This window comes from Rattus norvegicus, chromosome Y (assembly GCF_021556685.1).
Source record: "Rattus norvegicus strain SHRSP/BbbUtx chromosome Y, alternate assembly SHRSP_T2T, whole genome shotgun sequence".
In the NCBI taxonomy this organism is placed as follows: Eukaryota; Metazoa; Chordata; class Mammalia; order Rodentia; family Muridae; genus Rattus; species Rattus norvegicus.
Genome location: NC_141555.1, coordinates 5,623,643 through 5,637,652, shown reverse-complemented (window position 1 = coordinate 5,637,652; position 14,010 = coordinate 5,623,643). Strand labels below are relative to the sequence as shown.

Genomic DNA, 14,010 nt, shown 5'->3' with positions numbered 1-14,010 from the left:
GGGAAAATCTCTGCCGCTCCTTCCGGGAGCCTCTGTGCACCAGGGTTTCAGATGACGTTTGGTGTTTTCCTCTGGCGCCTGGATGTGCACAGAGTGCAGTCTCTTCTGGTTTCCCAGGCGTGTTCGCCTCTCTGAAGGTTCAGCTCTCCCTCCCACGGGATTTGGGTGCAGAGAACTGTTTATCCGGTCTGTTTCCTTCAGGTTCCGGCAGTGTCTCAGGCGCAGGGGTCCTGCCGCTCCTGGGCCCTCCCCCACGGGAGCCCAGAGGCCTTATACAGTTTCCTCTTGGGCCAGGGATGTGGGCAGGGGTGGGCAGTGTTGGTGGTCTCCTCCGCTCTGCAGCCTCAGGAGTGCCCACCTGATCAGGCGGTGGGGTCTCTCTCCCACGGGGTTTGGGAGCAGAGAGCTGCTGCGGTCCGGGATCCGCAGGTGTGGGACTTCCCCCTGAATACCTTCTAACAGAGTTGTGTTCTAATACGTTCTAAGTGAATACCTTGGAACAACCACCAACTCATTGCAGGCAGACCAATATTCTGTTGACCGACTAGTTCCTGGGGCCACTTCATCCTTTTGAACCTGGACACTCTAGGAAGCATATATCAGAGATATGTGTGTGTGTGTGTGTGTGTGTGTGTGTGTGTGTGTTTGTGTGTGTTTGTGTATCTTTGTGTCTGTTTGTGTATCCCTGTGTGTGTATTTTTATGTGAGTGTTTGTATCTGTGTGTCTGTGTTTGTCTCTCTGTGTGTATATGTGTGTATGTTTCTGTATGTGTGTGTGTCTGTGTGCGTTTGTCTGTCTGTCTATTTGTCTGTGTCTCTCTGTGTGTGTGTGTGTGTGTGTGTGTGTGTGTGTGTGTGTGTGTGTTACTCAAGGACAAGCTAACCATCTCAAACACAGACTGTCTGGATTGCTTTTCTTTTTGGAAGGTTGGCAAATCTTTCTCTTGTCCTAAGAAAGAACCACCCTGGTTCTCAACTTTATCTGTGAAGTCATGACAGGTGGAGTGATTTTCATGTGTGAACAGTCTGTCCTAGTGAATATTGCTTTCATGGATACAATAACACTTGAAAAACTTGTCTCAACATTTACTTTCCTTAGGCTGTGATCCATTGAGGGGATTATTCCATCATCATCATCATCATCATCATCATCATCATCATCACCACCACCATCATTATCACCATCATCATCATCACCACCACCACCATCATCTTCATCATCATTATTTATTATTATTATTATTATTATTATTATTATTATTATTATTATTCCAGATTAATTCCATTATATTATTGTCTGCCCTGTTACCAGTGTGTTAATGTTCACTGATGGCAGGAAGATTTTGGTTCACATGGTTCCCACTGGACGGCCATGTTTTGGTTCTTGAAAATGAAAGTTTTATTTACATGTTCCCAAGAGCAAATACATGCAAATACAGAAAGTTCCTTGGTCTTCTACATGAGGGTGACACACTCACGTAGTCCTCTGTTCTAATGGAGAAATAGAATTTAGATGAGCAATAAAAAGGTTGGTGACCAAAGTCCCAAGTTAGGGAGAAATAATACAGTTTTTCACAATATTTCAGGCTTTGGGGATTGGTAGACATTACATAACCATCTTTTCATTCATAGCAGGAATAGTCAAAATTATTAAATAATAGTAGGCAGAAAATTTTAACAGCATATGTATGCAGGCTAGTTTAAATACCCGTATTTCGTCACTGGAACATTATATATCCTCTTTTAGGCTCCTCTTGAAATTCTTTGAAGACTTGAAAACTGGTATGTGTTTATCTGTACACATATTCTTAAGCATGGCCGTTGCTCTAGTGATGGACAGATGACACGAATGCAAACCATTTGACAGACAAGCCCTTTTCCTGCCACAAAGAACAATTGACAGAATTGACACTCATCTCCTGGAAGACAGAGCAGTTAGCGATTAGAAGGATTCTTGCAGATGAGAGATATTGATTTTTTAATACTTTTAGACACTCAGTTACATCAGATTCAAAGTCTTTCTCTGTAGTCACAAAAATCAAAGCTTAGAAATGATTTATTCTCACAGATTTTCATATCAAATACTTTCTCTCTTAACACCAGAGTATGTTACAAAATGTGCTAAGCATTGGGCCAAATGTACAAATATTTACAAAGATGGTGCACACTTGTAATCCTGACACTAATAAAGTTCAGGCAGAAGGTTTACCATGAGACTGAGTTCGGTTTCACATGCTGTATAAGTAATCATTCAAATTAAGGAAAAGAAAACCTTGACTGCATCTCAATTTTTTACCCATTCTTATCATTGACGAGTTATCAATGTTATGCAGAAAAACAGATCAACCCACTCATTTCTATGCTTTTGTGTTGCCACAGGTAAAGTTTCTCCAACCACCCTGTGTGTGTGTTGAGCCCCGATTATCCTCTCATTGTTATTATGAATATTTAAACCCACACAATAAGGGTATCATTTCCTCAAGACTCATTAATTTTGAAGATAAAGTAAAATCAAATAATCATTTGATAAATTAATGATTACTGGTTTTAATACATAGATTAAAGGCAAGACATGTCTTGATGTCTGCACAGTAATGAGGTCATCAGAGAAGCTTTTTAAGATGTGTAAAATGAGCCATGAAAGTGGAGAAGGATCAAACAAACAACACCATACAACTTCCTGCTACAACCTTCAATATGACAGCTGGTATTTGTAACTTAATAGTTTCTGTCTCTTTATAGAACATGTTTTCTTAGCAGGAGTATCACTGCATAGGCATTACATTTCTGTTTTATTAATATTGTTCATGATATTCTACCAATCAGACTATTGATTTAAATAAATAAAAAAGAATAAAAATGTAGTGTCTTGATGGGTAGTCCAGGCTAACCTGAAATTACTAATTTCTCTCCCTCACTCTCTTCAATGTGAGTATTCTAAGAGCAAGACATGGTGCCTTGCTTGATAGAAAATCCCTGCCTATTCTTTCATCTCAACATCTCAGAATTCCACCAAACTATCTGTATTTCTGTGCACATAGTATTTATGCAGTTCATTCCTCTTTGCTCATTTTTGCATATGGCACCTGGCACCTGCTGTGTGCTTGCTTGGTTACTTACATGGAAAACTGTTCAGATCCAGCACAGCCTTGTCTGTTTTCAAATATCATCGTTCTCTTCTGTCTATAGTTACACTCTGTTTTTCACAATGTAACAGTGAAAGTAGCTGTTAGCACTGTGGTGGTGACTACTTTTCATCTTGTTCACATTGTAGCCTTATATGGAGACTGAGTATGGACTGCAAAGTTCTTATCATTATGTTAACCATCCTTACCAATCTGTGAGCTCTCGTGTAATGAGAAGCTCCAGTGTTTAGCTTATTTGTTTCCTTGGGGATTCTGCCTGTGCCTTTCCATTATATCTTCTGAAGTTCAGTCTCATGTCCCTCAAATATTGGAAGGTGGCAAACTCATTTTTTTCCCAGTCTGATAACTTTTCCCTTCAAATGAGATGTCCTTTCCTGTTTTGTGGAGGGTATATGTCTTTGCTGAAGTTTGGGTTTTCTTGCCAAAAGATACACCACTTTTTCATGACAAAGAAGAGTAGGAGAGTAGAGTAGAGTAGGAGATATCACCAGCCTGTTTGGCTCTCTCTCTATTCACTTGATATAATGAAATGTCAGAAGTATGTGAGTAGATCAGCACATGGTTGATCCACAAATCAAATGTGGGTTTCAGTATTTCCAAATTTTAAATAAATAAACATGTTACCTATGTTCATAAATACCATATAAGACACACACACACATGCACACACACATACACATACACACACCACACACAAACACACACACACACACACACTTGTATGCCAAATAAACATGTGTTCCTATATATTCATGCAGAGACAGAGACACAGAGAAAAACAATAGAGAAAGAACACATAGAGATTGTACATGAATTAAAAAGTAAATATAAACAACAATGAAAGATAATAGTATTTGTTTACATCCTGCTTCACCATTTGGTCACTTATAAACATGGCTAAGAAAAAATGTATTCCCCATGAGTTCTATTCTGTCTGAATAAGTTAATTTCCCAAATCATTTAAGTAGATCGGGTGTGGAATGCTTGTCAGCTACATGGGTCATGACTATGTGTGCATGTCTACCTAAACATTTTAGATTTACCTTGGTGTACACTCTATATTGGGGAATTTCTCACCATAATACATAATTTTCGTTTCTATTCACTGATTGATCACTAGATTCATTTTCTATTGGAGATATTAAAAAACACTGCTCCCCAAAACAACAACAACAAAAAAAAAGGAAAACAATACATAGTTTACTCATGGGGGCAGGCGACATAGTCAGGTATAATAGCTTATTAGATCTATTAGATCAGATCTGACCCATTCATGCAAAGGTTATAAAAATCTAAATGTAGAGATCATAGGATAGACTTAAAGCTCTGACAATAATGAAGCAGGAGTTCTGTTGTACATATTTGACCAATCAGTGGACTCTGCTCTTGTAGAAAAAATGCTGGAATGCATAGGATTCTATTGTTATGCATTTCACACTTATTTTGATGTGCTGTAAATATTTCTCCATATTAAATTAAAACAAACAAACAAAAACAAATAAATGACCTACCCAGACCCAACACAGAAAATGACTACATTTTTAATTTGAAATATTTTTAAAACAACATCCTTTTCATTAGTAGTTTCTGTATTTATATAGGTAGCTCTCTAGAGAGTGAGGCCTTGCCTCTTTCAGTTAAATTTCCAGAATATCAACTCAAGAACCAGAATGTTATATTTACATTTGAATTTGTGCAATAAAAAAATGATTCTCAAGAAATCCTGAGGTTTCATATAAACCTTACTAAAGCTAAAAGCACACATTGTACCTGACATGATAATAGTAGGAGATTTCAACACCCCATCCTAATCACTGGAGAGATCTTAGAAACAGAAATTAAACAGAGATATAGAGAACATAATAGAAGTTATGAACAAAATGGATTTAACAGATATATATATATATATATATATATATATATATATATATATATATATATAACATTTCATCCAAAAATAAGGCTATACATTCTTCTCATAACCTCAGGGAACCTTCTACAAAATTGACCACATAATTGATCCCTCAACACACCTTAACAGATACAGGAAAATAGAAATAATCCCACGCATTCTATCAGATCACCACACACTAAGACTGATCTTCAACAATAACAATAATGACAGAAAGCACACATATACATGAAAGTTGAAAAATGATTTACTCCATGACAACTTGGTCAAGGAAGAAATAAAGAAAGAAATTAAGGACTTCTTAGAACTTAATGAAAATGAAGATACAACATTCCAAAACATATTTGACACAATGAAAGCAGTTCTAAGAGGAAAACTTATTGCTCTGAGTGCTTCCGAAAGAAACAGGAAAGAGCATATGTCAGGAGCTTGATAGCACACGTAAAAGCTCTGGAACAAATAGAAATAAGTAAACCCAAGGGTGGTAGAAAGCAGAAAATTATCAAACTCAGAGGTGGAATCAACGAAGTAGAAATGAAAAGAACGATGCAAAGAATCAACAAAACCAGGAGCTGTTTCTTTGAGAAAAACAATAAGATATATAAACTCTTAGCCAAACAAAACAGCAGTCAAAGAGACTGTATCCAAATTAACAAAATCAGAAATGAAATGGGAGACATAGCAACAGAAACTGAAGAAATAAAAAAAAAACAACAGATTCTACTATAAAAGCCTACATTCAACAAAACTGCAAAATCTGGAGGAAATGGGCAATTTTGTAGACAGATACCAGGCAGCAAAATTAAATCAGGAACAAATAAACTATGCAAACAACCCCATAACTCCTAAACAAATAGAAGCGGAAAGTAAAAGTCTCCCAACCAAACAGAGCCCAGGTCAAGATGGATTCAGTGCAAAATTCTATCAGACCTTCTCAGAAGATCTCATACTAGAATAATCCAAACTATTCCACAAAATTGAAACAGATGGAGCACTTCCTTATATGAATCCACAATTACTCTTATGCCTAACCCACACAAAGATTCAGCACAGAAAGAAAACTTCAGATCAATTTCCCTTATGAATATTGATGAAAAAATACTCAACAATATTCTTGCAAACAGAATCTAAGAACACATCAAAAAATCATCCATCAGGATCAAGTAGACTTGAACACAGGGATGAAAGGATGGTTTAATATAGGAAAATTCATAAATGTAATCCATCATGAAATCAAACTCAGAAATAAAAAGCACATGGTCATTTCATTAGATGTGAGAAAACATTTGACAAAATTCAACAACCCTTGTGGATAAAAGTCCTGGAAAATCACGAATTGAAGGCTCATATCAAAACATAGTGTAAGAAATATACAGCAAACTTTAGCTAACATCAAACTAAATGGAAAGAAACTTGAAGCAATCCCACTAAAATCAGGCACTAGACAAGGCTGCCCAACTCTCTCCCTACTTATTCAAAACAGGACTCCTTGTCATAGCCAGAGAAACCAGACAGCAAAAGGGGGTCAGAGGGATACAAATTGGAAGGGAAGATATCAAAATATCACTATTTGCAGATGATATGATAGTATATACTTAAGTGACCCCAAAAGTTCCACCCGAGAACTTCTTAACCTGATAAATAACTTCAGCAATGTATCAGGGTATAAAATTAACTCAAACATATCAGTAGCGTTCCTCTCCTCAATGGATAAACAGGCTGAGAAAGAAAATAATGAAATCACACACTTCACAATAGTCCCAAGTAATATAAAGTAACTTGGTGTAAGTTTAACTAAGCAAGTGAGTGATCTGTATGACAAGAAGTTCAAGTATCTGAAGAAAGAAATTGAGGAAGATCTTAGAAGATAGAATGAGCTTCCATGCTTTTGGATTGACATTAATTATTAGTAAAGATGATCATTTTGCCAAAGCAATGTACACATTCAATGCAATCTACATCAAAATTCCTGCTCACTTCTTTAATAGAGATAGAAAGAGCAATTTGCAAATTTGTCAATGTCCAATTTTCTGAGGAACCTCCAGACTGATTTCCAGAATGGTTGTACCAGTCTGCAATCCCACCAACAATGGAGGAGTGTTCCTCTTTCTCCACATCCTCGCCAGCATTTGCTGTCCCCTGAGTTTTTGATCTTAGCCATTCTCACTGGTGTGAGGTGAAATCTCAGGGTTGTTTTGATTTGCATTTCCCTTATGACTATAGATGTTGAATATTTCGTTAGGTATTTCTCTGCCATTCGATATTCTTCAGCTGTGAATTCTCTGTTTTGGTCTGAACCCCATTTCTCAATAGGGTTATTACTCTCCCTGCAGTCTAACTTCTTGAGTTCTTTGTATGTTTTGGATATAAGGCCTCTATCAGTTGTAGGATTGGTAAAGATCTTTTTCCAATCTGTTGGTTTCCATTTTGCCCTAACAACAGTGTCCTCTGCCTTACAGAATTTTTGCAGTTTTATGAGATTGCATTTGTCTATTCTTGATCTTAGAGCATGAGCCTTTGGTGTTTTGTTTTGGAAATTTTCTCCAGTGCCATGTGTTCATTTAGCAAAACAGGAATAGTAAGATCCTGTCTATTGCCATGTGAGTCATGGGAAAACTGTGACCATCTTTGTAATAGTACATCTGACTTTCCTACTATAGAAGAGGCTTCAAAGTCAAACAAACAGCAGTTGCGAACTTTCATAAGATTAAGGTAATTGTCTTCATACTTCTTAATTTTCAACTGGCACAATGATATCTAGTTTCATCAATATCCATGCCAATGATATAATTTTGATCTTTTGATGATTAAATAATGGTCTAGAGCCTATATAATTTATTTTTCCAACTTTGTACCACGAGTATTGTGAACAGCGAGAAGATAGACATTCATGAAGTTATAACTGGAATAGACAGACTCCGTCAGGTACATATTCCTTCAGTGGTACTATTGAATCACAAATAATTTCAGTTTTCAGTTTTATATTAATTTCTTTAGTAGCTATATTAAGTTTAAGACCCAACAAACATATACCAGGGTTCATTGTTCCAGCAACACTATACAAACACTGTCATTTGTATTTGTACTTCACCAACGATTTGTGGGTTTAGTATTTTTTATGTAATTTTTGATAATTACTGTGCCATTATTTTAAGCATTTATTCAAATATATAGCATATTTAATTGCATTACTTTACTTCTGAAGAATGAGGTATCTTGTGTCTTAATAGATATCATTCATACATCAGATAAAGTGCCAGTAAAGTTTTCTTTTCTTCATCGTTATTAACTTGGTATCTCTTAATTACACTCGATTGTGTAGATGTGCCATATTTCCTATATACATTCCTCTGTTGAAGAGCATCTGGGTTCTTTCCAGCTTCTGGCTATTATAAATAAGGCTGCGATGAACATAGTGGAGCATGTGTCTTTTTCATTTGGAATAAGAAAAGCTAAAACTATCATCAACAATAAAAGAACTTCTGGGGGAATCATCACCCCTGAAGTTAAGCAGTATTACAGAGCAATAGTGATATATGGGTTAAATTAATGTCTGATAATGAAGGCCTTGGTGTAAAAGACCATTCTCTCACTAAGGGACTCTCAAACCCTGTTGTATAGGGCACTAGCATTTCAATCTATCATCTGAAGCAACTTTGGCAATGCCTTTATAACACTAAAATGACTACAGTCATTATAGGACTTAGTGTTCATCAATATCTCTTTTTCAAACAGTATACTTCTCATTTCATTCTTTGGTGTAACAAAATTCCAAATTCAATTTCATGTAAATTAGATGACGGTGGTGATGATGATGTTGATCATGGTTGTCGTGGTGGTGGTGGTTGTGAAGATGATGAAGAAGAAGTCAAAAACGATCTTTTGGGACAGAGATCAAAGCCCATACTATTTTCAATGTTTTTCCTTTCTTTAGTGTGTCTAGGATCGACAGTGAAAAATAATCGATTGTAAGTGCTAGGTGGGGTAGGAAGAGGTTAATCTCATCAATAGCTCACAAAATACCAGAAGAGAAAGCAAATTTCCAATGTACCAAGTATTTCTTCCTTTTTTATACAAATACAGAAGGCCAGCTTCCTTCTCCCCGTCTCTATTCTCTTTACTCTCTTTCTTCTACCTCCCAAATGGCTGTTTACTCTGAATTAGAAGCCAATTAGTCAACCGTAGAGGTACTGAAGGAATATCAGAAAGGCAGTTGCTGTCAGGACAACACTAGTACCATCACAGAAGAAGCTAGGACTCTCCAGATTACAAAAAATTTTCAGGCAGGGCCTAACGATGGTGTCACTGTGAACTTCCATGGCCTACCTGTTAAATAGCTTTCCTTACATTGACCAATTTCAAGAGGGCCCTTTCCAGGAGTGTCTCCTGTAACACAGTGGAGACCTTTACATACTACATCTCTCTAAACTTAAGTACATCAATTTATTTCATTATTGGTTAAATGTTCTGAATGGAGAAAGTTAATCAGGTTCCTGTCATGGGTAGAAAATATCTAGGAACACGGAGTGGAGGATATTCTTCTGGATAATAGTTTTATTCCCACGAATATTCCTGTGCCATACCCTTCAATATCTTAACTTTTCTCCGTTTCTCAAAGCAACTATTTTCCTTACAGACATTCAATAGAATGAATACTGTATTAAATTTTTCTACATTCCTTGAGAGGGGACATTATATATATATTCCTGAATGTGTAATCAAAAATTTCATTTTCCAATTCAATTTTTGCAATGATTTTTGCAGCAAAGGGGGCACAGCTATAGAGTGAATATAAAAGTGTAAATATTGTGTACCTTCTTCAAATGATAAACTCCCAAATTCTTATTTTCTCCAAAAATTAAAAGACATCATTAAAGTAAAGGACAGCATGTATTATAGAATGTATTGCTGTAGTCCCATTAGATATCACTTCTCTAATATTTACCTTCCTGTGTTCCCAGGAAGACACTTCAAGGTTTTGGATGTTTTACCATGATACTTTCTCCAGGGAAAACATAAGATTCAGAAGGATGTGCAGTATAAGGAATGGCTTGAGGTCAAGTGAAACCTCAGCTTCATTGGGTTCATAAGAACAGGAGAGAGCCTATTTGGCACTATCATTTGTGGTTTCTACTTTCTTGACTTTATTTCCCTGAATCCCTGTTAAAATTCCATCTAACTTGATAGCTGTAGGTTACATATATATATATATATATATAGACATACACATAGACATACACATAGACATACATATAGATATAGATATACATATACATATACATATAGATGACATAGATATAGATATAGATATACATATACATATAGATGACATAGATATAGATATACATATACATATAGATGATATAGATAGATATAGATATAGATATAGATATACATATAGATATAGAGATAGAGATAGAGATAGAGATAGAGATAGATATAGATATAGATAGATATAGATAGATATGATATAGATATAGATGATATAGATATAGATATAGAGATATATATGATATAGATATAGATATACATATACATATAGATATAGATATATAGATATAGAGATAGAGATAGAGATAGAGATAGAGATAGAGATAGAGATAGAGATAGAGATAGAGATAGAGATAGAGATAGAGATAGATATATGAGACACCAAAACTGGATTAGAATGATGAAGCTTAAAAATGGATGATTAAAAGAAATGGATATAGGTCTTTCCTGAGAGACTCACCTAGAGCATGTCAAATGGAGAAGTGAATGGTAGTGGCAAACGAGGGAACTGAAAACAGATATTTGATGGTAGATTTTGAGAAAGGATTATGAGAGCTGAAGGAGCTTTCAATCCAATAACAAAAACAATGCCAATGAACCAGAGTTTTCTGGTACTATACGGATATTCAGAGTGTACATGGATAGACCTATGGCACCAACTGCATATGTAGCAGAGAATGGCCTTGTTGGGCACCAATGGAAGGAGATGTCCTTGGTCTACAATAGGTTTTATTACCAAATCAAGAGAATGACAAAGGGCAGTAAGGGGGATTATACAAGAAGAGTGAGACCAGATACGGATCTTATGGGCAGGAAACTGGGAAAGGCAAAAATATTTGAAATGTAAATATAGAAAAATCAAATTAAGAAGGCAAAAAAAATTGCTAAAAAATAAAAATATATATTTAATAATTTAAATATAAGGAAACTGCCATCTAATCACACACATTGAGTGAGAAATCTAAAGGGTCACTATCAGGCAATGGGAGTCAGAGTAGTACTAGTGGAAAGACTGATATGATGAACTAGAAACACGTCTCACTCCCAAATTCCAGTATCAGACACAAACTGCACTATAGGTATCCAAATAACCGAGAAGTTTATCTCTGAGTTGAGGACACAATTCTTGTCTTTCACTTCTCCCTTAGGACCTTTTACTTCTGGGCAAAAAAATAAAAGCCATGAGATCTAAGAAAAAGAACAGTGCGATTCGTAACACCTGGATTTGGGATAAAGATATTAATGATATAAAATCTTTGACTTACAGGAAACACTAGAAGCAGGGAGGTCCAGATTCTTCTGACAGGCTATGAGGTCCTGATCCCATGTGTGGAAGGCTCAGATCAATTATTTCTCTTCAACGTACATACTCCTACAAACGACACAGTGAGATTTTCACAGGGTCGACATATTTTGTCCTTTTTTTTATACAAAGACAAAAGGCCATCTTCATTCTCCCCATCTCTGAGCTTTTCATCCTCTTTGTTCTCACTCCCAAATTGATGCTTCCTCTGAATTAGAGGCCAATTAGTAAATCCTAGAGGTACTTAAGGAATATCCGAAAGGCATTTGCAGACACGACAACACTTGTGACATCACAAGAGAAGCTAGGGCTCTACAGGATACAAGAGATATTTCATAAATGGCCTAATGATGATGTAACTAAGAACTGCTATGGCCTACGTATAAATAGCTTTTCTTACATTTACCAGTTTTGAGAGTGCCTTTTCCAGGTATGTCTCCTGTGACACAGGGTAAACCTTTAGGTACTCCATCTCTCTAAAGCTGGAGACTTCTCTTTGCTTCAATAGTGGTTACATGCTCTGATAGGAGAAAGTTATTGAGGGTCCTGGCATAGGTAGAAATGATCTAGTAACTTGGAGTGTAGGAGATTCTTCTGGATAATATTTTTATTCCCAGGTCCATTCCTGTGACATACAGTTCAATTTTCTAGGTTTTTCTCTGTTTTTTAAAGGCCAGTATTTTTCCTACAGACCTTTATGTGACTGAATATTGTATTTCACTTTCTTATTGTACATTCCTTGATGGGGTACTTTATTAAAAATTCCTGAATGTGTATTCAAAAATTATGTTTTCCAATTCCATTTTCTGCTATGATTTTGGCAAGAAAGTGGGCAGAGCTACAGATTGAGTATAACAGTGGAAATACTGTGTAACTATTTCAAATGATAAATTCCCAAATCCTTATTTTATCCAAAGATTACCAGTCATCAGTAAAGTGAAAAACCACATGGACTATATATTTCGTTTCTCTAGTCACAATTGATATCTGTTATACACTATCTATCTTCCTGTGTTCCCATGGCCAGACTTGAAAGTTTTAGATGTGTTACCATGATTCTTTCTTTACGCCAAATATAAGAAACAGAAGTAGGGGCATGGAGAAGGAAGGATTGAGGAACAGTGAAACCTCAACTTCAATACCTTCATAAGCACAGGAGAGATAATATTTGATATTGTCATTTGTAAATTCTACATTCTTTACATAGTTGTGCAATATCCATGTTAACATTCCACCTAACCACCTAACCAAAAAGCTGTAGGAGGCACCAAAAGTATATAAATACATATATATATATGTAAATATATATATATATGTAAATATATATATATGTTTGTATGTATTCATACACACACACATATATGTATATATCAGCCACCATAATTAGATAAGAGTGATGAAGCTAAGAAGTGTATTCTGCCAGGAAACAAATATAGATATCACCTGAGAGACACAGCTAGAGCATGTCAAATAAAGAACTGAATGCTAGTTGCAAACCAGTTATCTGAAATGGATCTCTTGTTGTTAGATTCTGAGAAAGGATAACATGAGCTGATGGAGCTTTCAACCCTTTAAGAAAAACAATGCCAATGAACCAGAGCTTTCTGGTACTAAATCAATATTCAAAGACTGTACTTTGACAGGCCTATGCATCCAACTGCATATGTAGCAGAAGATGACCTTGTTGGGCACCAATGGACTTAGGAGGCCTTGGTCCTTCCTAGGTTTGACTTGCAGTTAAAGGAAATGTGAAGGGACAGTAAAGTGGTTTATAGAAGTGGAGAGGGACCAGTTAGGGATCTTATGGGAGGAATCTCTTAAAGGAAATTATATTTTAAATGTAATAATAGAAATTTGTTTCAAGAATACAAAAAGTATATATATATATATATATATATATATATATATATATATATATATATATATATATATGACATAAAAGGAAAGAAAACTGCCAGGTAACCACACCTGTTGATTCAGAAATCTACTGGTTCCCTGTCATGGAATGGTAGTCAGAGATTAATAGTCAAAGACTGAGATGGTGAACTCTCAACTAGAAGGACTTCTCTCTCCCAGAAATCAGTCTCAGACACAAACTTCACAATAGATATCTAAAGCATGGAGGAGTTTCCTTGAGCTACGGACACAATACTTGTTCTTCCTTTCTTCCTTAGGTCCTTTTTCTTCTTGTCAAAGAGAATAAAGGCCATGTGCTCTCAGGAAAACAACAGTGCCCTTCTCATCACTTGGCTTTTGGAATAATGAAATGAATGGTATAAACTTTCTGACTTCCAGGAACCATAAGAACAGTGAAGTCCAGATTATTCTGAGAGGACAGCAGCTCCTGATTCCCATATGTGGAAGGCTCAGATCAGTGC

General features: G+C 36.0%; 1 long non-coding RNA gene across 1 annotated transcript in view; it reads right to left on the bottom strand.

The window, feature by feature from the left end:
• Nucleotides 1-1,375: 1,375 nt before the first annotated feature.
• LOC147997949 (uncharacterized) overlaps nucleotides 1,376-14,010 on the bottom strand; it is a 15,536-nt gene continuing 2,901 nt past the window's right edge. Inside the window, exons 2-3 of the long non-coding RNA XR_015647407.1 lie at nucleotides 11,595-11,701; nucleotides 1,376-1,919 (exon numbers count right to left, since the gene is read on the bottom strand). This is a non-coding gene — a long non-coding RNA (uncharacterized LOC147997949). The remainder of the gene's footprint in view (nucleotides 1,920-11,594; nucleotides 11,702-14,010) is intronic.